The sequence below is a fragment of the Pteropus medius genome, unplaced genomic scaffold, assembly GCF_902729225.1.
Source record: "Pteropus medius unplaced genomic scaffold, Ma_sr-lr_union100, whole genome shotgun sequence".
NCBI classification, from domain to species: Eukaryota; Metazoa; Chordata; class Mammalia; order Chiroptera; family Pteropodidae; genus Pteropus; species Pteropus medius.
The window spans coordinates 27,553,756-27,579,471 of NW_024354502.1; the positions used below are offsets into that span (position 1 = coordinate 27,553,756).

A 25,716-nucleotide genomic window follows, 5' to 3' on the forward strand; every position below is an offset into this window, starting at 1 on the left:
TCTGTGTCTGAGAGAAGGGAGAAAAGGCCAGTGTTTTCCCTGGTTGCCTGCTTCATGTTCACAAGTACCTGCATGCTAGACATCGTTATTTAGTCAGCTTTTCAAATGAATTCACTGAAGCACAGAGAGGCCACATGACCCAGAGATTCGAATCAAGGTCTTAGTGACTCCAAATTGGATTCTCTTCCCAACATGTTCGGCTGACAATTGTGCTAAGATCCTTCTCCCAACCCTGGGCCCGAACTTCATTTATTCATTCACTCATTCATGCATTCAGGGGTCAGCAAGTATTTATTGAGCATCTATTAGGTGCCAGGCACTGGGTGGGGGATACAATAGAGAATAAGACACTATTTCTGCATCACAGAGCTCACTATCAAGTGCAGGACTTAATTCAAATGAATGAAAAATTGCAACAGTGATTCAGTGCTTCAGGGGATGTGCATGGTGCTGTCTCACATTAAGGGGGAGCTGCCTAGGTCAGGAAGGGCAAAGGAATCTCCCCGAGGAAGTGACAACTGAGCTGAGAACTCAAGGATAAGATAGCGTCACCAGGCAAAAGGACAACTGCACAGTGGGGTCCAGGGCCTGGAAGAAGCAGGTGAGGCTGGAGTGGAAGAGGAAAGAATCCCAGAAGCCATTGTCAGAACGGACCAGTAAGGCAGGAGAGGTGGACCCACATGTCAAGGAGCTTTATTCCACCATGAAGCTATGGAAAGCCATTGCAAGGATTAAGCAGAAGGGGAATGATCAGATTTATTTTCAAAAACTCACTCCAGTGCTGACTCAGGGACTACTCTGAGCTTAGGTTGCACAGAAGCTGAGCTAGTGTTCAGACTGGGGGCCAAGAAGGCATAAGGCCTGAGCAATTACAAGAATATTTGCATTCTAGCAACTGGAGGTCAGAATTATATTGCTCACCATCAAAGCCTGCTGTAAGACTTAGCGAACAAAGAGTAGACAGAACATGTTTTATAAAATAAGCTATAAGAATCAACTCAGGGCAAAAATCAAAGAGAGTTGCTGAAAATAAAAATAGATGACGTTTCAGAGTTAATGTCATAAACAAAATCTTTAGCTCCATAGTGCCGGATGTTTTTATACTTCTGATTTCAGAGCTCAGATAACTTTAGCTGTTTTGTTTTGTCAAGGATTTATCCTAGCTTGTTTTGGTTTTTGTTTTTGTCTTTGTCTCCTTAATGCAACTAATACAATACCAATTCTGCCTCTTACTTTGTGCTCTTGGGCAAAAGCCTTGACTTGTTTGAACTTCAGTCTTTCCTCTGGCTCTAAACTGTTATGATCCTATGACATACAGAGATTCTATAAGTAGCATGCACATTTATACCAGACAGTGAATGCTTGTCAAATTCAAACTCTGGGGATTTACAGTTAGTCTTACTCCAGAGAACAAGTAACAGAACAGGCCTTCGGGCCCCCGAACCGCCCAAACACAAGCCCACTGGGCTCAAGGAGTCTGGCTCGGAGCAGAAGACAGGCTTTTAAAGCCACAACCATGATAATTTGCCCCATGTTTTCAAAGATGAGAAGTAATGAAATGGTACAGTGATCAGAATCCAGTCATCCCAAAATTATAAAAGGACAAAAAAGCAGGACTCAACTAAATGCCTCCCAATACGTTTCTTCTCTCTTGAATTCTCTAAGTTATAAGGCAAATACTTAATGAATCAAACTAGAAAGGAGAGAAATTTTAGTAATGTTCTCCTGCCTGAATAAATTTAGAGAAAGACAATTAGCAGTGACCATAGTATAACTTAGCAAAACCTAGATACAAGCTCTTCCCAGATGCCTTTAAACCAGTAATTTTCAAATTTAAGTAATAAAGGATGAGAACACATTTAAGGGAGAAATATCTCACTAATACCCTTGGGGTTGATTTAAGTTATTTTACAGTCAAGTTAATATATACAAACACTAACCTAGATATAAATCCTTATGCTTCCAGCTCTTATGCAAATGTAAAATAAAAACAAATTTATAGAAGAAATACAATTAAAACTACCAAACCAATGAAATTCAAATTAACAACATGAATTTTCTATGATGGATAATGATTCTTTGCAGAAGCTAAGTCTCCGATATTGGGCTTTCCAGTGGAAAGACATCATTGTTTTAGCTTTCACTTCATTGTCGGCTCAGTCCTTTGGACTTTAATATGATGGCCCATCATTTAATCCAGAGGTCGGCAAATGTTTTCTGTAAAAGGCCAGATTGTAAATATTTTAGTCCCAGAGGACCATATGGGCTCTGTCACACACTACTCAACTCTATCATTGTACCATAAAATCGGCCATAGACAATGGTAAATAGATGGGCCTGGCTGTGTTCCAATAAAACTTTATTTACAAAAATAGGTGCCAGGCAGGATTTGGCCCCAGGGTCATAGTTTGCTGACTCTTGATTTCATCCATCATCTTTATTATGTCATCATTTGGCCTTTTGCCTTTTAACAACGAATTTCATTCTTAACTATTGATTTATTATTTTTATGGACCAGTCGATTCAATAATTCACTCCAAAATTCAACCTTGAAAAAAATTAACAGAAAATTTTTCTTGCCTGTTTACTACTCAATCACTGCTAAAAAAAAAAAAAAAAATTGACTTTTTTTAAAGGCAGTACCTGAACAATATACCTTCTCAAGTGGGAATGGGTACCTTTGGGTTCGTGTGCGTAGAGTCCCCTGGACCACGTATCAGCTCAGTTCTTTCATTTCTTTTCTCTGTTTGAACTACCAATGGATATCAGGCAGTGATATCCTTTTATCCTCACTGGACATGAACATATTATTTGAGATTGTCAGCCTCTGTTATTTTCTCTTTATTTTGTCATTTAGTCATTTAAACAAAAACAATTATTGAGCACTTACAAATGTCAGGCACTGATGTGAGCACTTGAGATCTTAAGTGAAAAAAACAGACCAAAAACTCTGCCTTCGCAGACCTTACATCCAAATTGGAGAGTGGGGCAGTAGAGACAGACAATAAAACACAAAACAGCATATTAATATATAAATCATGTGGTATTAATGAAATCGAGTGAAGGTCTATATTAAATAACTTAAGAAACCAGCATCTTCATCTGAGAAAATGAGCTCCTATTGTAAAATAGCATCCCAAAGAGAAATGTTATGTTTTTACAAGAATTCAATGTCTGCAGACAGAGAATGTTAGTTTGGCCACTTAGGTCAGCCTAACAGGAGCCAGGCATACTACTCATCAGGAGGAGCCCTGCGCTATCACATCTGAGGCTCCTTGGGTGCCAATGTGGTCAAAGCACAGACTCTCCAGAACTGGAATTGGGTGGCACTGTTTGGCACATGCAGATGCTCTAAATACTCCGATACTATGGTTTTGGTGGTCTCTTCTCCCTCACGGGATGGCCTAGAGAAGACCTAAGCAGGCCTTGGAAGGCCTTGGTCAGGTCCTGGCTCTGCCGCTGGTGGCTGTAGGTGAGTCAGCCACCCTGTTTTGAGTCTTGGTTTCCCCATATAGAATTCTGGAACGACAGGAATGCCTTTCTTGTCTTCCTCATAGAATTCTGAAAGAAATCAAATGAGATAAAGAATTTTGAAAATTAAACTGCTGAGACCTGGTTTGCCCTCAGGGAGGGCAGATTTGTATTGCTGTATAACATAGCCCCAGGCCCCTTCAGCCTACTGGGCCCTGGTCTCCCACGCTGGTTCTCATCTTCGGTCAGCCCTGTATATGGTCAATCAATAAAGGTAATTTATAATTACATTATTACTTTATTATTATTACTGTTATTATGATATCGTGTTGGAAGAACTACTGAAATCCCAATTCCTAGGCTGCTCACATAGTTGAATCCTCTTTAAAAAGGAGAGGCCCTTATCTCTCTTCATATTCATCTTCACTTCATGAACATAATTAGTTACCAAGCCTAAAGATTTTTCCTCTTTTATTTTTTTCTTGCAAAATCTTTTATAGACTAACAATATATATTATTCTTATTATCTTTTGCTTTAATCAGTTTCAAAAAAATCTATCCTCCAAGGCCTCTTTCTACGGCATTTTCCTTGGGGCTTTGGAGAAGAAAAAAAAAACAAAGCAAAACAAAACTCCATAGCCCTGCAGACTGTATTTTTGCAAGGTTTCAGAGTTGAATATGAATAAATATTCATATTTACTGGATATAAATGGATGGAAAGACTTTTTTTCTAAAAGCTCTCAAACCCAACTTGACATGCATATCCTATCCTATCTAGTTCTTGCTGTGTGAAAGCAATGAATCAGAACAGACACAGTATCATCACTTATTAAGCCCTTATTATAAGTATTGCACTGTCCTACATGTATCAGTATCAACCAAGACAGTTTACTGAATTTCCACTGAGGGAAAATCACCCTACTGTATACACCCAGATAAATGGGAACATGTCCCTTTCTGTCTCTCCTCTTCCTCTCCACCTGTCTTCCCTCTGCCCCACACAGATTGTTCTTATTTGAAAGCTGCCCGAATCATATCTTATAGTGGGCAATAGCCTAAGGTTTACAAAGCCTAATAGTAATGTGGTTCCCAAGAGAACCAAAAGATCACCCTCCATCCTCCCCACCTCCCAGCCACCAGGCACCCCACTCCCAGGAGGCAAACCTAAGTCAGACGGCCCCAGGAAAACAACTCCCCTAAGATGACAACATTTTCCATTTGCAGTCTGGTTTTTTTTTTTTTCTTTAATATGTGCGTTGTGTGCTTTTCCCTTTGTCAAAAGAGCACAAGCCTTTCATTTTGCCTTTTATTTGTCTTGCTGCCGGTACAGTGAAAATGTATTGGCTTTTCAGTTAGTGATTACACATCATCACATACCCAATTTATAACACCATGCCCCAAAGAACAGATGTAATAAAGTAAGGGCAGGAAGTAGCAACCTTATAAAACCGAACTGCCGACTCAAAGGTCTTTACTTGTGTGCAGGAAAGAAAACAGTACCTACGCAAGGCCTGGGAACTTGTATTTGCAGATGTATGGATGCAGCTTCAGGGGGTGAGTGGGACAGGGAACAAAGAAAGTGGGAGATTCAGTCTCCTGGCCTAAAGTGCTAGGCATGCACACAGGTGAGATGTGCTACGTGCTGCACAACCTTGAAGGAGAGCATTAAAGGGGATAAGGCAGGAAAAGCAATCGGCACGAGATCCGGCACATAGTAAAGACCCTATACATGATTATTATCTGTATTATCATATGTGATTATTATCTGTATTATCAGAGGTAAAAGTTTAAAAAAAGAGGAATGTTTTTCTGTCCTGGACCTACTATCAGCTACCTGTGAATTTCACTTTACCCCTTTAAGCTAATTTCCTTACTTTGTTTTGGGGTTGGTTAGTTTTCTCATTGGTGAAATGGTGATGATAAAGCCAGCCTCATTGGGCTGTTGTGAAAGTTAAATAAAATGTCAGCTGTTCAGCATCTAGCGTGTCTTCCCTGTGCACACACCTAGTTTATAGGAGGCATTTAAGTCAAGGTAGCGTCATTATCTATAAAGCAGTGGTGTCCACCTGGGTGGTTTCTGAAGTCCTCATCAGCTCTTGCTGCCTCTGTCCCTGTTGTCTTTACCCTGCCCCATGTCCCACTTAAACCCAAGCCAGGCCCTTCTAGGACAAAAACCTCAAAAATGCCCTGCCAGGGTTGCTAGAGACAAGCTTCCTCTCTAAGATCACAAAGCACTTGTAAAGTTTGTTGCCACTCACTTCTCCCACATTTTTTATAAATCAGATCCCAACTTGGCTCTATAGTCACAAAACTGGAGAAAGAATGGATGTTTGAGGAAAAATCCGGAACAGACTCATGTCACACTTTGAGAATCTGAGTCAACAGCTTATTCATTTGTATTTTATTTTTAAACATTGTTTTCTGATTATAAAAGCAATCTGAGAAAATACAGAGAAACAAATATATATGTAATGAATATATACGACTATTGTTAACAGTTTTCACATGTTTATTTTAACATAGTTGAGGTCAACCTGTATAAAACATTTTACATCTGTTTTCCAGTTAGTGTCACATGTTATTATACAATTAATTTCCCATATCATTAAAAACCTCTTTAATGACATCATCTGTAATGACTCCATAAATACTCCCTTATTTGAAGACCACTAATTTATTTAGCCATTCTCCTACTCTTGGCCCTTCAGGTTATAACCACTTTTTAACCCCAAGGACCTTTGAAGCACCATGAAGTATGCTGCTCCAGACCAGAGGTGAGGAATCTGAATCCCACAGGCCACAGGTGCCTCTGTCCCCTCCCCGGCTTCACATTGAGGCCATGCTATAATTACAGGATGAGGATCGGAGAGCTGCCTCCATGCTCCCTTTTTGCACACATGTCCAGAATTAACGTTTTAATGGCTAAAGAACTGCACTGTTACTCTCACAGACATAATTCTAGTCAATAAGATAGGTAATCTAAATTGTAGAGGAATCATTTTTTTTTTACTAAAATCTTATAAAGTTTATTAAACATAACACAACCTATAAATCTTTTTTTTCTTACCTTTGATCTTGACTATCTTAGTCCAAACTCTTTTGACTGCAAGGATCAAATGAGCTCGAATCAAAGATATTATTGCCAGGATACACAGAGGTCCTAAGGGAAACCAGGAAACATCGAATCAGGCCTTAGGAAGGGCATAAAACAGGGATTTTCTCTCTTACTCTCTACTCACACACGATTTCTCTGTTCTTCTGTGGGCCCACACTCCCTCCTCCTCTCCTTCCCAACTAGCTTCTCTGACTCTCAGTCCCTTATACATTCAGTGAATACATATTCCCAAACTGGCTCCCTTGCCCCGACTCTATATGGCCTTTCAGTACATGTGCCCAACACCAGCCTGCAATATCCTTCTGGTTCCTGGTTCAGATTCCCCAAAGAGGGACTTTTATTGGCTTAGGAGTACATTTTGTCCCAATCCACATAAGCCACTGATTGTTCCCTGGCCAGCCCACAGTCAGGCCACTCCTAGCTACTATGTCAACACCTGGTCCAATCAACTGTGACAAAGGATGCAGGATCACATGGGCCCCGCTCACTCAGCAAGGCCGTGGGAGGACAGGAGAGTCCCTGAAAAGGGAGTTTGGGCCAACGGGAGCCCCTGTGTCTAATTCCTAGACAAAAGATTATAACTGAGTCAGAGATTTTATTTCCACGGAGATTCTGGAAATACAGTCCTCAGGAAAGTGCCAACTAATGTTCTCTCTTTCCACAATCGGGTGAACAAATATGTTTCTTGGAAACCATAAGTCCTGTGTTCTCTTCACTAAGTTCCTGATTCCAGTCAAGAGCCTTGAGCCTCTAGCAGGTTCTTCGAATCAGCCTAGACCTGGTATACCTGCAAGCTGGGAAAGCTCCACGAGCATCTTGGGATTGAAGTGATAGTGTTCTGAGAGGTGTACTGCTACCTTGAGCTTACAGTTGTCTGATCTGCAGGAGGTGGTAGGTGCAACCAAAAGCCACTGGGTTTCACACTCCAAATATTTCATAAGTATAACACACAAAAACAGCACTAACAATAAGGGGAAATGTTGTTATATTAATCTATATTAAAATTAGAAACTTCTGTTCATAATAATATATCATTAAGAGAGTGAAAAGGCAAGCTACAAAGTAAGAGAAGGTATGTGCAATAAAGACATCCAACAATATGCCGCAATTAAAATATAGTAAGAACTCTTACAAATTAAAAAAAAAAAAGATGCAGTAGAAAAATGACCAGAAGACTTAAACAAGCACTTCATGAAAGGATATTTAAAAGGCTTATAAATATATAAAAATGTGCTTAACATCAGTAGCCACTGGGAAAATGCAAATGAAAGAACAAAACGAGATATCACTTTACCTCATCAGAATGCAAAATGAAAAAGACTGTCAATACCAAGTTTTAGGGAAAATAAAGAGAAACAGAAACTCCCATACGCTGCTGGGTAGGAGTAGAAATTGATACACTCATTCTGTAAATTTATTTGACAATTTCTATTAAAGCTGAGCTACATATATCCTATAGGACTCAGCAATCCCACTCTTAGGTATACGCCAAACAGAAATGCAGGCAACATAACATTATGTGGATGTGCCAAAAACTAGAAAAAAACAAATATCCATCAACATAAAATGGATATGTTGGGGTATGATCATACTGGAGAATGTTATAAAACAACACACATTAATAAACTACTGTTACTTGCGACAACATGGCTGAATCTCACAAGCAAAACAAGCCAGGAACAAAAAACAAAGTACATATTGTATGATTTCATTTATATAAATAGTTCAAAAACAGACCAAACTAATCTATGGTTTTAGGAGTAGGACAGTGGTCGATTTGGGGGAGGAGGTGGGAGAGTGGCAGAAGTTGGGCAGAGAAGGGATACTAGAGTTCTGGTAATGTGCTAGTTCTTCTTGTGGGTGGTGATTACATGAATGGGTTTACTTTGAAATAGTCCATCAAGCTGTCTACTATGATTTGAGCAGTTTCCTGAACGTATATTATACATCAATTTTTAAATATTTGTTTTTTACAAAGGTGATTACTAGACAATGTGATATATGCAACTATCCCCAAACATCATGATATGTATGTATGACTCTTATGGACCAGAGAGGTTAAGTGATTTCCCCAAAGTCACGCAGATAGTGGCGGGCCCAGTCAACCTAGATTTTAAGACTGCAAAGCCAGAACTCTTTCTACTGCATTCTGATGTTTCCATCTATATATCAAAGCCTCATCCATAACCCCCACTTCTGGCAAGACTGATCGAATATTCTTCTACTTCACAGAAAGAAGAAACAATTGATATTCAAGACATTTTCTTGAACCATGAACTAACCTTGATGTAATGACAGCTCCATAGTGGGCATTAGCCAAACTCAACACTCAATTCTTTTGCCTTGCATATATAAGTCATTCCTGCAAAAACACCTCATCAAGAAGGCACCAAACCAAGGCAGCCCCCCTTCCCTCAGCCTCCTTAGACAGCTGCTGTGCTGCTGACCTCATGTCTGATACTGCAGCTTTGGCAAGGGTGCCGTCCTGCTCTTCCCAGGCCCATTGTTGTTTTAAGGGTGTATTTGGTTCAACTTAAAAAAAAAAATTAAGGAGAGAGAGAATGTAATATTGAACTAAATTAAGAAAGGACAGAGATTCAACTCACTGGATTGCACCTGGATTTTATGCACCTCTTGAGACTGTGGGCGTCTCGTGGGAAGGAAAAATAGAGAGCTTTGTCCCAGGAAGAGTTCATCATAGAATTCATCACAGTTCAAAGAGACTTTAAAGTTCAACTTCTAAGAGCAGAGAATAATAAAGACAACACTTAGAAAGCGTTTTACAGATGCCAAACCTTTTTCAAATTTCTCAGCTGATCCTCCCAGCAATCACTTCAGGTAAAATAGTGTTATTATCCCCCTCTTTAGCGACAGGGAAATCAAAACTCAGGCCATTTGCAGAGTTACTAAGTGGTGGCCTCCTGTTATTGGTATCAGTTTGGTTGAGTCCAAATTCCAGGCTTTTCCCACCCCATCACACCATAAACCACACCTAGCTCTAAGGGGACACCTGAAATTTGTCATACTACTTCTCAAGAAGCCTTGGAGCCAGAGACCAATAGGGTTCTAAGAAGTCCAACTGACATGTTAGCCCAAGAGTCTGGCTGGTTCCATGCTGAATGGTCGTGGATTTTTACAAAGATGCCTGTGCGTTCATAACACATTGCATTTGTGTAGAGTGTCCCTCAGTTAGCCCTCTACGTCTGCAAGCCTTAACTACTGCAACAGACTTAGCCAGTTGGGTTGTAGCCCAGGTCTGCTTTAAGAGCATTGCAAAGTTAATGAAGAATGAGTGAAATCAGCATAGAGGATGCAGCCCTCCCATCCTGTGTTATTTCTCACCATAAATGAAATGCTGCCCTCATAGTGCCAATATCTGCGGATATCAAAGGACCCACTGTGCTCCCGGGATGATTCCTGCAAAGCCACAGAGGAAATCAATTGGTGTCCCAGAGAACGGGCAGTGAGCACAAAACCAGCAGGTCTAGGATGAAGATTTGCCCAGGAAAGGGAAGAGAAGGTCCCATGAATCACCCATTTCTTTCCAGAGTACCCCAGAGCCCTGCCACATGCTTTCCAAGGAGGAGCCCACTAAGAAGAGCTTCAGACTAGAAAATTCTCTGCCCAGATTTCTCCTGGCAGCTGAAACAACACCACCAGGAGCCTATTAAGAGCCCCCCACCTCCTGTTGTCATCATCCCCCCGGGGCAGAAGCCTGCTGTGGGACTAGAGAGACCTACACAGTATTTATAATACATGGTGTCATGGATCAATTTAAAAATCAATTGTTTTTTAACAGTGAGCTTTCTTGTTCATAGTCTGGCCCTAAACAACAACAAGGGTGAAAGAGAGTGTGCTGTTTAAACAAATGAGGAAGGAGAACTCAGAAAGAACATACTCCCTTGTTTTAGAAATTGAGCGCTATAAACTTCCTGTTTTCAGAATTACCTTTCTTTGCACACATTTTCTGACAGCGCATAACAAACTCTCTTCACAGGGCAAATTGGAGACAAGCAAAGGTTTAAATATTGCTGCACTGCCGTCACTACTTTAAAAACTATGCCCACAGAGCCACTTTGGTGGGCATGGCCGTCTGGCTGGAGGAGTTGCAGGCCTGGAGCCAAACCCCAAGTAGCCACTCATTGCCTTTTCCTCCCCAAGTTTCCTGAAGTTCTGCTGATTGTGCCCCAGAGGCCCCGGCTCTTCCTGAATATAGCATGAGCTCACACAGCAGCTCTGGGCACACCACGGGCTTGGCAGAAGGGGCCCAGTTGAACCAGTGGGTCTGCTCCCATGGCCAGGAAGACTGGGCCAGTCTGATTTTCGAAGGAGCCAACCCACAGAGCTTTGGTTCCAATTCTTTGAAAGCCCTTCCCTATAGCAACATAACTAGGGAATGGTGATCCCCCTGCCTGCTGCTGCCCCTGCAATCAAAAAGAAGAAAAATCTGGGCCTGGAAAAATGGTTGCCGTGAGCTAGAGCCCAGCACAGAACGGCAGACACCCAGACATCTGTCAAGAGCAAGTATTGACATTTATTGACTGTCTGCAGACAGAGGCAGCATCAAGAGCTCCGGGGTTACTGAGGATTGGCCTCAAAGGAAGACCCAGAAATACCACATTGCCTGTGCAGAACACTCTGCAAACCTGAGCCCTGTGCCAGAGGGTAAGCCTAAACAGCACAGTCCTACCAGACACAACACAATCTCAAAAGCTGAGATAAACACGTACCATAATCAAGCAAGGTCCACTGACCCAGTGGTTCTCAACTAGGGCAGTACCACCCTTTCATAGGCCATTTGGAAATTCAGGGTGTGAGTTTTGGGTTATCATTGTACCTGGGAGCTGCTGCTGGCCTTTATGAGTAAGTACCAGGGATGAATAGCCTCCAGCAATGCAGGGAGACAAACCTGCACTAAGAATTATCCTTCCCAGAATGTCAATAGTGTCCTTGTTGAGAAAACTCAGTACCTACCATACTTAATTCTCAGCCTGATTTTCTTTTGTCTCCTTTGAATTAATTTCACAGTCTCCCGCAATGCCCTAGGTTTTGGGGGGCTCATTAGTTTACACGGGCAAGCTGTTTCTTCTAGCATGGTGCTAGTTGGCATGAGAACCTGTGTGGTATAGTACCAAAAGCATGAGTTCCCACGAGCCTTCCAAGGTTAAATCTCACCTGTGTTACCTCGGTCAGCTCCTCATCTGTACATGTGGGTAATAATTTGCTCCTCCCTTATAGAATTGTTATGAAGATTCAATGAACTAATGCATTTGCGGGCTGCGCTTGATGCGGGTAGCTTTTTTACTGTTTGAGAACAGTTAGCCCAGGAATCTGGATTTAAATTTCTAATTTTACAGTGAGGTAAAGTAGAATGTAGGTTGACTGGGATGCAGAAAATTGAGCTTCAAACCCCAGATCCACTTTTTTACCCATGAAGACTTAGGCCAGCCAATCAATTGACCTCTCAGAGCCCCATCTTTTCACACCTGAAAACATTAATAATAGCAATAAATCCTTCACAGGATGATTGTGAGGATTAACTGAAATTAGACAGTAAGAGTGATCTGACTGCTATAAAAAGCGGTACAAATATAAAGTATCCATCTCCCATTTCATCTATGTAGAACCATCTAAAGCTAGAATATCACGCCCATATGTTGCTGTTTTCTCCTTCACTTAGGATGACATCATTTCCTCTGTGATTAAAAGTAATCAATGCAATAACATATAGAAAGAGGTTCAACCTCACTAATAATAAAAGATGCATATTAAAATAACAAGAGACCATATTTCACATAACGTGTTGGCAAAAATTCAAAAGGCAGATGATGCTCAGTGTTGGTGAGGGAAACAGGCTTCTTATATATAAACACTGTGGGTGGGAATATTAATTGATACAATATTTCTAGAAGACAATATGGCAAGTCATACTGAAAATTATATATATACATACATATATATAAAAGAAGTAATTAGCACTTAAAAAACTGTACAAATATGTTTATTATAGCAGTCCTTACAATGAATAAAAATTGGAAATTGTTCTTCATATGTTCTTTAACTGATGATTGGTTAAATTAATAATGCCACATCCATATACTGGACTATTATAAAACAAAATAGAATATATATGTAGTAGTCTTATGGAAAGATGTTTGTATTAAATTACTGAGTGATAAATAGAAAATTATTGGACAGTACTATGGTACAATCCCATTGTTGCAAGAAAAAAATACAAATATTTTTTAGCTACATTTCAAAAGTCTGAAAGAAAATACACTAAATGCAGTGGTTACCTAAAGAGTAGAGCCTAGGGGTTGGAGAGAGAAAAGATTTTCAATTTACATCCAGAGGTGCATTCTACTGAAATGCCAAATGGTCAAGTTTTAAAATTCAGCCAAAGAAGAAGCCAAAACCTATACATAATTTATATTAAAACTTTATTATTGCAATTTTGCATTACAACTATATTGAAATTTGGAGGGTTGACATAGAGTGTAGAAACATTTTTTCTGGACTGTCAGCTTAAAGGGATGTTCCACAGCCCCTCCACTGCCCATTTGAAGAGATGGCCATTTTCAAACAAAGTAGATGAGAAGCAACATATTTTGAGGGGAGTCTCATTTTTCTCTAACGATGTCTTTTTTTCTCGGTTCTTTTTTTATTCTCTATTATGTCTGAATCCCAATCATTTATCATAGATGTTATGTGTGATCTTGGAGTGTTTCCTCCTTTTGAAATGTTCAGGTGATAAAGCTGACATTCTGTCTTTTATTTATCCTCACAAGATGTAAAGGATTCTCAGATGAGGCTCTTTCTTGAAAGATTCGTGGCCTAAATAGAATTTAACATTTAAAAATTTAAAAACAGTTCTGAAAGTTTGTTTTGCTTAATGTCATGAATGTTACTACAACAAATAATTCCATAAAATGAGAATTAATGACATAATCTAATTGTCTTAGTCAACTCAGGCTGTTACAACAAATTACCATAGATTTAAACATTTATTTCTCATAGTTCTGGAGGCCCGGAATCCGAAATCGAAGTGTCAGCAGATTCGCTGTCTGGTAAGGGTCCTCTCCCTGGTTTGCAGTCTCCTTGCTGTGACCTCAGATGGTAGAAAGAGAGAGCTAGGTCTCTCGTCTCCTACAAGGGCACTAATCCCATCATAGATCTCCACCCTCATGACCTCATTTACCCTAATGACCTCCCAAAGGGCTGACTTCCAAATACCATCGCATTGAGGGTTAGGGTTTCAAGATGTGGATTTTGCATGGCAGGGGCCGGGGCGGGATAAAAACATTCAATCCATAGCACTAATCCTCTTTTTTTGTTCTGTTATCTTTTAGGTTTTCATAATATTTTCGGTTTCCAAACAGGATGTAAAGATACAATGTTTTTCCCAAAGTGGTCTAGCTAGCATATTGTCTGTGACCATTCATATTAGATCAGCTATTCTCCTATTTGTTTAACTTTTAAAAGTCCACAATCTTTATACATAAAGTTAACAACTTTCACACTCATACTTACTACAGCACTTCACTATTACAATAATAAATGCACATTTTTACTTCAGCTGTTTGGTAAGATTTCAATATACAAAGCGCAAAAGAGAGCCCCACTCTAAGTTACATCTAGAGGGCTTGCCTCTATTTCGAAATGAAAGTTTAGTTATTAATAAATACGAATGCCATGACTACTTCATATCACCACTACTATTATGATTAGACATAAAACAATCACACAATCATTGATCACACATTGATTCGGGGATGCCAGAAATGACATTGATGTTGGCATGACTGTCTGGCCTCCCAACAGCCAAGCCCAAAGCTGAAGCCAAATATTAGATTTGGGCCACATACCAAGGCTGTAGTTGACCTTCAGGGCATCTCTAACTTCCTCTGTCACATTGTTAGATTTTTTTCCGAGAAGTCTGTGTTTTTTTTATGATTAACAGACATTTCTATTAAAATCATATGCAAAAATGCTAACACCGCATTCTTAAAAAAAATACAATGAGCAGGAACATTGGATTGGACCTCTAAATAGTTCCCAACCTTTTTGAATAGTGGTTGTTGTGGATTATAGAATCAGAGCTTGCGGTCCCCTCAGAGATCAACGTGACCCACCGTGCCTCCCACTCAGAAGTTCCCGATGGAGTCAGCTGTTTCCCCAGCATCAGCTTCCCCTCACGCCACACCATGTTTCCACATGCTGCTGAAGCGAAGGGTTCAAACATAGATCTGACTACTTCCAGCCCCTGTGCAAAACTCTCTAGGCCTTCTTTTGCTGACAGGATAAAGCTTAACTCCTTCAGAGTGACATTTAGCATCTTAGCATCTTCTAAAAGATGCCATCTTTCAGCTTCTAAGCCTCATCTCAGGCCACCCTTCCCTTGCAAACTGTGCTCCTCATACCCTGGATTCTGCCCATCCTGGTCCCTTCACCTCAAGTACTCTTCCTGGTGAACTTGTACTCATCCTTCAGGATCCAGCATCAACATCACCTCTTCTGTGAAGTCCTCTTCTACCATGTCCCAGCAGAATTCATTTGTTTTCACTGCCAGTACAGACAGAGAGGCCCTACCTCATTAATATATAAATTCCTGAAAACAGGCACCACATCATTATCATTTTCAATCCCCAGCCCCCTGCGCAAATGTAGCAAACACCTCCTTCTAGCAAATAGGATTTCTGCAAATGCTGAAACAAAGAATGAATGAATGAGTACATATAATTAGTCCTAATTTTTTGTATGAATTTTACATTCACCCCTCGATATTAATAGAAATGTTCTGAATATGTTGCAAAGCCGCAGATGGAAGTCACCCAACCATCGGTTTTCGAACCTCATTCTCCAGAGACTCAAGTTCAGAGCAGAGATGGAGGGCCACTGTGGGTGCCAGGAGAAGCAAGGCCTTCCCTACCCACCCACATTATATAGAGCAGATCCTGTCTGCTCCTTAATTCAGGTTCCAGTGATAGTGTGTTTGCAAGGGGCAAAAGTTACTGCTGCCGCAAAGAGGCTGAAAACCACTGTCTTAGAACAAAAGGCCACTATTTGATGAGGAGGCCCAATTTGAGAAGGCACCTGTAGGGCGAGAATGTTTGAGAGTGGCATGGGATTTTCCTTGGAAACCAATTTTGTGTCCTTGGGCAAGCTCGTGCCTCAGTCTCCCCACCTATAAAGCAAGGCTACCAATGTCTGCCACCTGTGTGTGACCGTGGGTGAGGGGAAGAAAAGGGAGTTGAGGCATAACAAATATAAAGTTTGTAAAGTGCACTAATCTTAAATTCACAGAGCGATGGGTTTTACTTATGTATACTCTGTGTAACCTCCACTAAAATCGTGATCTAGAGCCGTTCATTTCCAACACCCCCAGGACTCACTCCCTCATGCCCCTTCCCACTCCTCCACCTCCATCACCCCCGGCCCCGCAGTGGCAGGCACTATTCTGACTTCTTTGCCCAAAGATCAGTTTTGCCTGTTTTTAAACTCCATTTAAGTTGAATCCTAAAATATGTTCTTTAGTGGCTGTCTCCTTTCATTCAACATAATAATTGGAGTTTCATCCATGCTGCTATGAGTTTTCTTTAGTTGTTGGAACAGCCAAGTGAAATATCAGAGAAGAAAAGAATTTGTAAAGAATAAAATACAAAAATATTCAAGGTGTAGCATTATTAGCCAAGTTTCAGGCAGTCTTTAGACTGTAAGCTCTTTGAGAGTAAAAATGATGTCTCGTTCATTTTTTGTATTTCGATCCCTTAAAATTACACCGAGCTCAAAATAGAAGCTTAGAAATTTTTGGTTGACTTGAAAATTATTATTATTGCATAGACTATCTGGCCCTTTATAGCTCATCTTTTTTTCCCCCACGGCCTGGTTGCCACCCCCTCACCTCACCCACACAAGCCAGCCCGCTGGACTCTGCTCTTTGTCTTTCCTCTGGGCTGTGCACCGGGTCCGTTCCTCTTTTCAGCTCTGTTGCTTCCTTCTTCAGACACCAGAATGACTCACCAGGTGGAGAGAAGGAAGCTGGGAGAAAGTGGGGCTCAGTGGCTCAAAGGCCTAGACAGAAAACAATCAGGAGCAGATCCCTGGCCAGCCCAGGAAAAGAGCTGGAAGCAGACTCGGTGGTCAGACAGGAGACAGAGGCTCGCCCAGCAGGGACCCAGCCTGGGCTCCAGATCTGGGAGAAGGAGCCTCTGGTCTCCGTCTGAGGCCCACGACCTTCCCTCGCTGATGTGCACCGTGGCCAAGTTTAGAGCTCACTCCAGCTGTCAGGGCACCCTGTCACTCCAGCTGTTCCTGAGCAATGGATTCCTGTTGCCAAGATATGGATTTGGTTTTAATAACAGTTAGTGCAAACACTGTAAATTTACTGCTGCGAGAGAGAGTTTTTGAAAACGTCCACTCTGGCTATAATTTTTCAGCCGCGCCAGCTGTTTGTGCTCAGCTCATACCTGACATGGTGCTTTGAAATAGCAATCACTGTATTTATAAGAAGGCAAGGACTCATAAATATGTCACAAGTGGAATATACAACGCCATATTTCACCATTTTCTATTTTAAAATTGTGAGTTATGGCTGCAGAAATGCACGCCCATTAAAGGTGATATGATGTATTTTCTGCCCTGTTCAGGAGTCCATCCATCATCGAGACAATAAAGAAAACCGCACTTACTTTTTTCCTGTCGTCTGTAATTTATGATCCCCAAAAAGCTGTAACCTTTTGGCAGGCTTTGCAGAAACCACTGCACTGTTAGCAACTAAATAACCTTTTATAAGGTTTTAAATGTGTTGCTACAGTCTCAATGCACTTGCTGTATTGATCCAGAAGATCTTGGGGGAAAAAAAAAGGTAGGGGGAGGAATGGAAGAAGATGATCTATAACAAGATCAATAACGGCATATAGATTGTTGAAAGATGCTTCTAATGATTTTTGCCAGCCATCATCTTTCAACATGCCACGCCCTATCTCTTAGGCTTCAGTCTTGGCTGGAATTGATTGACCTTGCTTTCCTGCTGCCTTCTCCCTCCCTCCTGCCGAGCAGCCAGATGAGGAAAAGCAGAATATGTTGTCCACCACAGGCTATTTGCAGAAAAGCCGTAAGAATCACAGAGCTGGAAGGTGCCATTAAGACGACCTCAGTGCATGGAGGGGAAACTAAGGCCCAGCAAGCACCCGTGTCTTGCCCAAGGTCAAGTGGCAATTGAGTAGCAGAGCTCAGACTCAGATTCCTGGTGTCTAATTCATCATTTCCCTCCTACTCTACCACTCCAGATTTCATATTGCCCTGGAGGAAGAGGGTGTGCATGGAGCCAGTGAATGCATTTCTGAAGCTTTGCAGAGCTTCCTGGCAGTGGGGTGTAGCGGGAAGATGGCAAGCTTGGGAATCAGATAGAACTGGGCTAAATCTGGACCGCACCCCTCCTGCAGGCAGTAACTAACCTATCTGGGTCTCTGCTACTCCACCTGTAAGATGGCAATCATACTCTACCTGTAAGGCGGTAGAGCAGATTAGATCTGGTGTCTGGGCGACACCGAGCTCAAAGCCTGGCATGAAGTACATAAACAGCTGCTGTCCTGCCCCATTCGGCCTCCTCCCATCACCCGCATTTTCTGGGTTCTCCTTCCTCAGCCTTGGTTCTCTTATCATCCAGGACAATGGCGATGGAAATGTTCAAGAAAGAGCCAGCTATGAAAAAAAGTAGGATAATCTTTCTAACTTTGGTGCAGTGGCATTTCCTTGATTGACCCAGATGACAGCAGCCAAGGTGAATATGATTATGTTCCTCTCCCTGAGCATAAGCTGAGCCAAGCATAGAGACCAGGCCTGTGCAGTTCCCTGTGGAGATGCCCACAGGAGGCCATGGGAAATGGAGTTTTTAACACTATATTCTTAGTAGGTAAAAATTTGCAGGTAAAATAAAATGTTCTTGTGAAGCCACTGGACTGTGATGCAGTGGGTTTGTCTCAGGAGACTATCCCTTCCAGACAGCTCTGTGCCCTCAAAATCAGTGCTTTTAGCCCTGGTAACCTGCTCCTTTGGAGCAGCAGGTAGCAAATTATGGCCTGCAGGACAAATCTGGCCACAGCCTGTTTGTGAATAAAGTTGCATTAGAACACAGCCATTCGACTAGGTACTGTTAATGGCTGCTTCTGGGCTACCACTACGGAGGTGAGCATGAGGCATGTCAAGCCTAAAATCCCTGCCAACTAGCCCTTTTCAAAACTCCTTCTCTAGAATCTCCCCAGTAATGCCACACATGCTAGAGGGGGCTTCCCAGTAGAAGGCAAACAATAATTATTATACATAGAGCGATTCGTAGTTTACAAAGTGCTTTCACCAACATGATCTTCAGTATATCACTCAACAATCCTATGGAGATTCTAGTTATTCCTGTGTTACAGAGGAGCAAACTAAGACCCAGAGAAGCATAGTAATTTGCTCAAGATCACAGGCATCAGAGGCAGAGCTGTGGACTGAGCCCAGGCAGGTGACCGAAAAGGCCCAGCTTTCTCACTCTCTCACCCTGAAACGAGAAACCCCAGGCCCCTCCAGTGTCCCTTCAGTGTTCCAGCTCACCAGTGCCACCCAGGAAGGTCATTTAGCCCCTCTAGACCTTAGTGCCCTCATAGTCAAAATGAGGAGTCGCTAAAACACTCATTCTGAAAAATGCTAAGGGAATCTCCAATAACACAGACACCCTATGAAACATTTCTGGAGCAAAAACCGTTTCCCTCACCCACTCTGGCACCTGTTCCACCATGGATAGGCCATCAGAGGAGCTAGTGAGGCAGGAGCGAGATGGGAAAGAAGGGGAAGAGGAGCCTTACTTTGTGGACTGCCCCCCACTCCTAAAGCCCATCAAGTACCCCTGGACCCTACACCCACGTCAGACCATGCAGACAGGAACACACGAAGGACTCTTCCCAGCTCCTGGTCGTTCGGCCCCCAGAGATAGAGCAGTCTGCAAGGCCTGAAAAGACCAGCCACCTGTTAGTGGGTGGGGCGGGTCAGGGGCAGGTAATAAAAGAGGTAAGAGCAGTCATCCCTCTGTCACATGTCCTGCCACCTCTCAGTGTCGAAGTCACTGTTTCTCTCTCTCTCTTTCCCTGCGCTCTCTCAGAGCACCCCCCAAATCATTATTAACATTATAAATAAAAACGAGAGGCAAGTTATTAAATGTAAAATATGCACAGTTCCTCCCAGAACTCGCAGGGCAGTTCATAAACGTGACGGCTTAATTTTGCTGCTGATCCAGGCAGCTAGCTGATGAAGCATCTCCAGCTCATGGGCTAATTGAAGTTGTTAACGAAAGGGAAGAAAGAGATGATTACAGGAGGCTTCTCTCCCGCCTGTGGGGATCAGAGGAGTGGCCCTGGACCGAGATGGAGTCCACAGCCTCCACCACATCACTGCAGCCACCCAAACCGGGGACCTAGGAATTCTCCAAACAGGATCTCCTTCACTCACACACCTCTGGTCCTTGGCTGAGTCCCCAGAGTCTCCATCTCGAGCCCATTCTAAGAGCCTTGTGCCCCAATTGGGGTCGTGGGGCAGAAACAAGGTGCCTGTGGTAATGAGAGCATAGTATAGCAGAAAGAACTAAGAATTTGAAGTCAAAAGAATGTTATTGCAACCCCGGTTCTGCCATGGTCTAGCTATAAGATCTTGAATAAGTCCCTGAAATTCTCTTTTCCTCAATTTCTTCATCTATTACATAGTGATGGTAATACAGGCATACCTCGTTTTATTGCTTTATTGCACTTCATTGATGTTGCATTTTTTACAAATTAAAAACAAGACCAGCAAAAAATTATGACTCACTTTATTGCGATACTTACTTTATTGCAGTGGTCTGGAACCACACTTGTAAACTCTCTGAGGTATGCCTGTATCACCCTTGCGTTCTTCATGGATTTGTTGTATCAAAGGACGTGCTTTGCATTATCATTATCGGACACTCTTCAAAAACCAGCATATGTACCGACAAGCATTTATTAAGCAACTACTAAATTCCCAGCAGTGTGCTAAGTCATGTGCAGGAAGCAGGGGTAGGGAATTGGGAACAGATGGGAAGATAGAAAACAGGTTTAAGAGACAGCCCCTGCCCTCTGTATAGGAAGACAAAACCAGCACAAACGAAACCATTGGAAGACAAAGAACAGTGACACACCATCAGTACTGACGTACGTATGGCTGGAGGAAACACCAAGGGTTCTGAACACTGAGGGCCCAGGGTTCTGGGTTCTAGTCATGCTGCCAGCTCTTTGAGCCATCTGGGAGTCACCTAAATATTTTGGCTTTTGTTTCCTTGTTTCTAAGATGAGAGAGTTAGATTTAAAGTCCTCAAAGATCTTTTCTGGCTTTAAAAATCTAATACTAAGCAAAATTAAAAGACGGGCCAGGAAGTATATATTTTAATAGATATGTCAGAAGATGGATGCTCTTAATATTGGCTTTTAAAAGTCAATAGGAAAAAGATGAATGCCCTAAAAGGAAAAAATATAGGTAAATAATACAGGATTTTGTACAAAGAATTTCCTACTAATTATAATTTAAAAAAATTAAAAACCACCTAAATCCAAAGCAATAAAAATAGTTTCATTTTGATCATAGTACAGTCATATTACATAGTGATTAATAATCATATTTTTATAATATTTAATGATAAAATGTTCATAATAAAGGAAGAATAAAGAATAAAAACTTTCAGATTTCAGTTTTATGTTCTGTATTTCTAAAAAAAAAAAAAAAAAAGACCATTATGGATAGATGATAAATAGGCTAAAACAATATACACCAAAAAGTTAACAGTAGTTATCCCTGCGTGTGGGTTAATAATTGCATTTCCTTTATACTTTTATATTTTTCTATAATGACCACATTATTTTCTAATCTAGAAAAAAATGTTTAATCTATGATACAACAAAATAGCAAATTCAGGGTTGTACACTCAGCTCCATTAAAATTTTATTCTAGCACCAAAGTGATAAAATCTTTACTAAAATAAATCTTCAAAGGTTATTAAAACTACCCTTTATTATTCTGCAACTATTTCTCTATAATAGCATCTATCTCACTTAATTATTGATTAACCTATCTATATGCTCAACTATTCATAAAATTTCTAAGGAATCTAGTCAAGTTTATTCATAGCACCAAGTACCATAGTAGGTGCTCAATAGATGTTTGTTGAATAAAGGGTAAGAATTGAGAGATTATTGGTCTGGAAGAAATTATGCAAGAAGCAATAGAGAGTGAAGTGGGTGAGCTTTGAAGGACTGATAGCAGTGGAGTATTTATAAATCTGTTCATCCATTCAGTGAATCTGCTAGACCCCAAGCACTGTGCTGGACACTGAGGATACTGAGTTAAATAAGACACGGAGCCTTGCAGCTTAGAGGTAGAGACAGACAGACAGACAGACAGACACACACACACACACACACACACTTGGCCATTGTAGCCTTTCACGATAGAATAAAGTAATAAAGCTGGAATGGGGAGCACAAAGGAAGAAGCTATTCATCCTGTTGGTGCTGGAGGGCAGGAGAAAATCAGGGCAGAAACGGGGAAGGCCATAAGGACAGTGAGAGAAGGAAAAAGAGAGGGAGAGAGAGGGCAGCAATTGAAACCAAAACTAGGATGCTGGGGGGCGAGGCAGGCGTGGGAGACAGCGCACTTTAACCTACCAGAGAACTCAGCATCCTTCCTGTCACCCACATCCACACAAAGTTCAGGTGGGCAGCCACAGCATTAAGAAACATGCACACCTTCTCAGGAGGGCTCATCATGCACCTGGATCTCTTTTAATATCCTAGTAACTGAGCCCAAAGGGCTCTTCCTATGACCAATGTCTTGAGCCTCAGTGCCCAATTCTGCAGAGTCCTGTTCCCTACACACTGGGCTGGGGATGCACATGCAACTTCATGTGGGAAATAATTTTACTTTTGGAGCAAGCAATCCTGAAACTGGGGAGCCCATCACCATACCATCTGCTTCACAATGCCATCGCCTCATGGTGATGAAGGGTGAGTCTCTTTCATGTGTGGCTCCCCAATTTTAAATGAGATTACCCTACCTCGTGAGCTAGCAAAACTTCTCTCAGGGGACAAATGCCCTGAAAGCACACACAGTCTCCTGTGCACAAGGAGCGGGTTTTTCCATCCAGGAAATGCCAGCATCTACCTCAGTGTCATCGTTGCCGGCTCTGTTCTGGAATGCATTATTTGAACACAGGCAAACGTAAATTAATGTAGTCTTCAAGTTGGGCTTCTCAGCAAGGTAACGAAATGTTGACATCAGCCTGAAAGTCAAATTAGGCTTTGCGTTATGTGGTGTGACCTGAGGTGTTGACACTCTGGCCGTCTGCCTTCCGAGCTTCAGGAAAGCACGTGATTGGGAACAGAGCTCATGACTTCAACTGCTTCCCAGAACATCCCTGGACAGCAAAGAATCCTTGGTGAGCAAATCCATGATGTTGCTTCAGCCTCTTCCAGGAAATGTGTGTGATGTGTTCAGTCATTCTTCACACCACTACCAAATATTGACTATATGTCTGACACTGTGGTAGGTACTGGGACATAGCAGGTGACCTCCAGAGGTAGAGCAGATATCAAACCAGCTTACAAAATCTTCCCAGTACCACGGTCATCTCAAGCTCTCCTCCCTTTCCTGGCCAAGTTGGTTTTACCTTAGGTCCAATCTTCCTCACCTCCAAATCACCCCTCATCCACTGCAGTCTGCCTCTGTCCCCACCCTGTGGAAACTACTTCCACTAAGGACATCAGAAATCTCTTCACTGTCAAACCCAATGATGGGACTTATTCCTCTGGTTACCTGACCACCTTTTAACGTTCACATTGTTGGCGCATCATCCCTTTTTTTGAAATTCTTTCCTTTCTTGTCTTGTTTGTTTCTATTCCCTTATGGTTTTTCACCAACCTTTCTGACAATTTTCCTTAAAGCCCTTGAACGCCTCCTCATCTCCTGCAACTGTAGATCTGAGCTTCTTGGCGTAAAAGACCTTTTGTGATCCAGCTTCTGCCAGCCTCTCCAGATTCATCTCCCTACTACTTGCCCCTTCTCTCTGTATCTAATGCTACAACTCTCTGAAATCATGTATGATGTCCCTCCAAACACAATGCTACTTCCTGCTACAAACTGCATGCATGTTCTCCCCCTTGGAATAGCTTTCTCCACCTCACCTGGCGAGCGACCTGGTGAACCTGGACCATTCTTCAGAACCTAGCCAATTGCCACTTCTTTGATGAGGTCTTCCCTGACCAGCCCCCACCCCTACTTACTCCAGAAAGAGTCGCCTACCCCTCCTTTGGACTAACCTCTACTCCCTGCACTCATTTCCACTGTCACACTGGCCATGTTGTATTATCATTGTTTCTGTGTCTGACTTACCCACTAGGCTCTAAACTTCTTGAGGGTAGAGATTATGTCTCACTCCTCTCTGTATTTCCAGCTCCTTGCACAATGCTTGGCACTTAATTGAATTTTGAAAATATTTATTGAACAACCTCAAGGAACTTTCTGTTTAAGGGTGATGTGTTAGACAGAACAATACCTTTTTCCAAAGGTATCCCCATCCTAATCTCCGGAAACTGTGGCTATGTTACATTGCATGGCAAAAGGAAATTAAGGTTGCAGATAGGATTAAAGTTAAGGACTTCGAGATGGGAGAATTATTCTGGGTTATCCAGGTGCACCCAGTCTATCATCTGAATTCTCAAAAGTGGATAACTTTCCTGGGCCACGGTCAGAGGGAGATGGAACAGAAGCAGGGTCAAAGAAATGCATTGCTGCTGGCTTTGAAGATGGAAGAAGGGGGCCATGAACCAAGGAATGTGTGCAGCTTCTAATGCTGGGAGGGGCAAGGAAACGGACTCCCCTCAGAGCCTCCAGAAGGACTGCAGACCCGCTGACACCTTGATTTTTGCTCAGTGAGCTTCATGTTAGACAGCTGACCTCCAGAACTGTAAAATTATAAATTTATGTCTTTTTAGCCACTAAGTTTGTGGTCATTTGTTACAGCAGCAATAGAAAAGCTAATACCAAAAAAAAAAGGAGTTAATGAACAAAGATAGCAGTTAAAAAGAGAACGGGGACCAGCACCATCAAAGAGATGTAAGTAGATGCCAGTGGGGTTTAATAAAGGGAAAAGGAAACTTCAGCTGAGGGTTTGGGCTACACTCTCTGGAAAAGATGACAGTAGAGCTGATTTTTGAAGGATTTAGATTTAGACACGAGGAAATGGGGCATTCAAGTGCCGTTGCTGGAAAGGGAAGCAAGGAGGAAAGCACGAGTTCAGAGGTCTGAGAATAGGTCGGGGTGCAGAATGGTCAGTTTCTCCCCCAGTGCAGAGGAGGGTGCAAAGGGAGGCATGGGAAACCAGAGGAAAGTTCATCCTGTGTCCAGGCTTCTCAGGCCCTGCCCAGCTAAGGACTCACCCTATTCCTCAGGAAGACTGGCACATCCCCAGCCCTGACCTTCATCTCACAAACTAGTCTCCGATTTTCTCCCTGATTCAAATAGAAATGAATTCACTGGGAACTTCCCTCCCCAACACTATGAGCCCCTGGACAGGAGCTGGCATTTATAGCATGACTAGTCAGACAAGACTTACCCACAGGAAATAATTAGAGAACAAAATAAGACAATACACAGCAAAGGAGCTAACTGGAATATCACTGAGTGCCAAATGTATATTTTAAGTAATAAATGCAACGGGAAGCCCATGAAGAAAGACATCATTGTCAGCTGTTTTATTGGGTTTTTTTTTCAGAGAGATTTATGGAGGAAGTGGGACCTGAGCAGTACTCTGAAGGGGAAGAAACCTTCAGAAATGGCAGGAATGAAACCAGGCAGGGGGGTTCACACCAAGAAAGGCACAGAGGAGAAAGTGACCCAGGACCAGAAACCCTTTGGGTGTAGGGTGAATGGAGTGTGCTTTCCTCGGCCACAAAAATCCCTCCAACAGCTGCCCCCTGTTGAAAAGGCAATTGTTGCCACTTTCCCCTCTTGTCTCCAGAAGGAGTCATGTGGGGTCTCTTGTTAAAACAAAGTTTGAGTCCTTGCTGTTGGCAGTTCCTAGAGGTGATAGG

At 42.1% G+C, this 25,716-nt stretch overlaps 1 long non-coding RNA gene across 1 annotated transcript in view; it reads right to left on the reverse strand.

The window, feature by feature from the left end:
- Window positions 1-2,689: 2,689 nt before the first annotated feature.
- LOC120595474 (uncharacterized) overlaps window positions 2,690-25,716 on the reverse strand; it is a 64,108-nt gene continuing 41,081 nt past the window's right edge. The window contains exons 2-3 of the long non-coding RNA XR_005650850.1: window positions 6,539-6,631; window positions 2,690-3,561 (exon numbers count right to left, since the gene is read on the reverse strand). This is a non-coding gene — a long non-coding RNA (uncharacterized LOC120595474). The remainder of the gene's footprint in view (window positions 3,562-6,538; window positions 6,632-25,716) is intronic.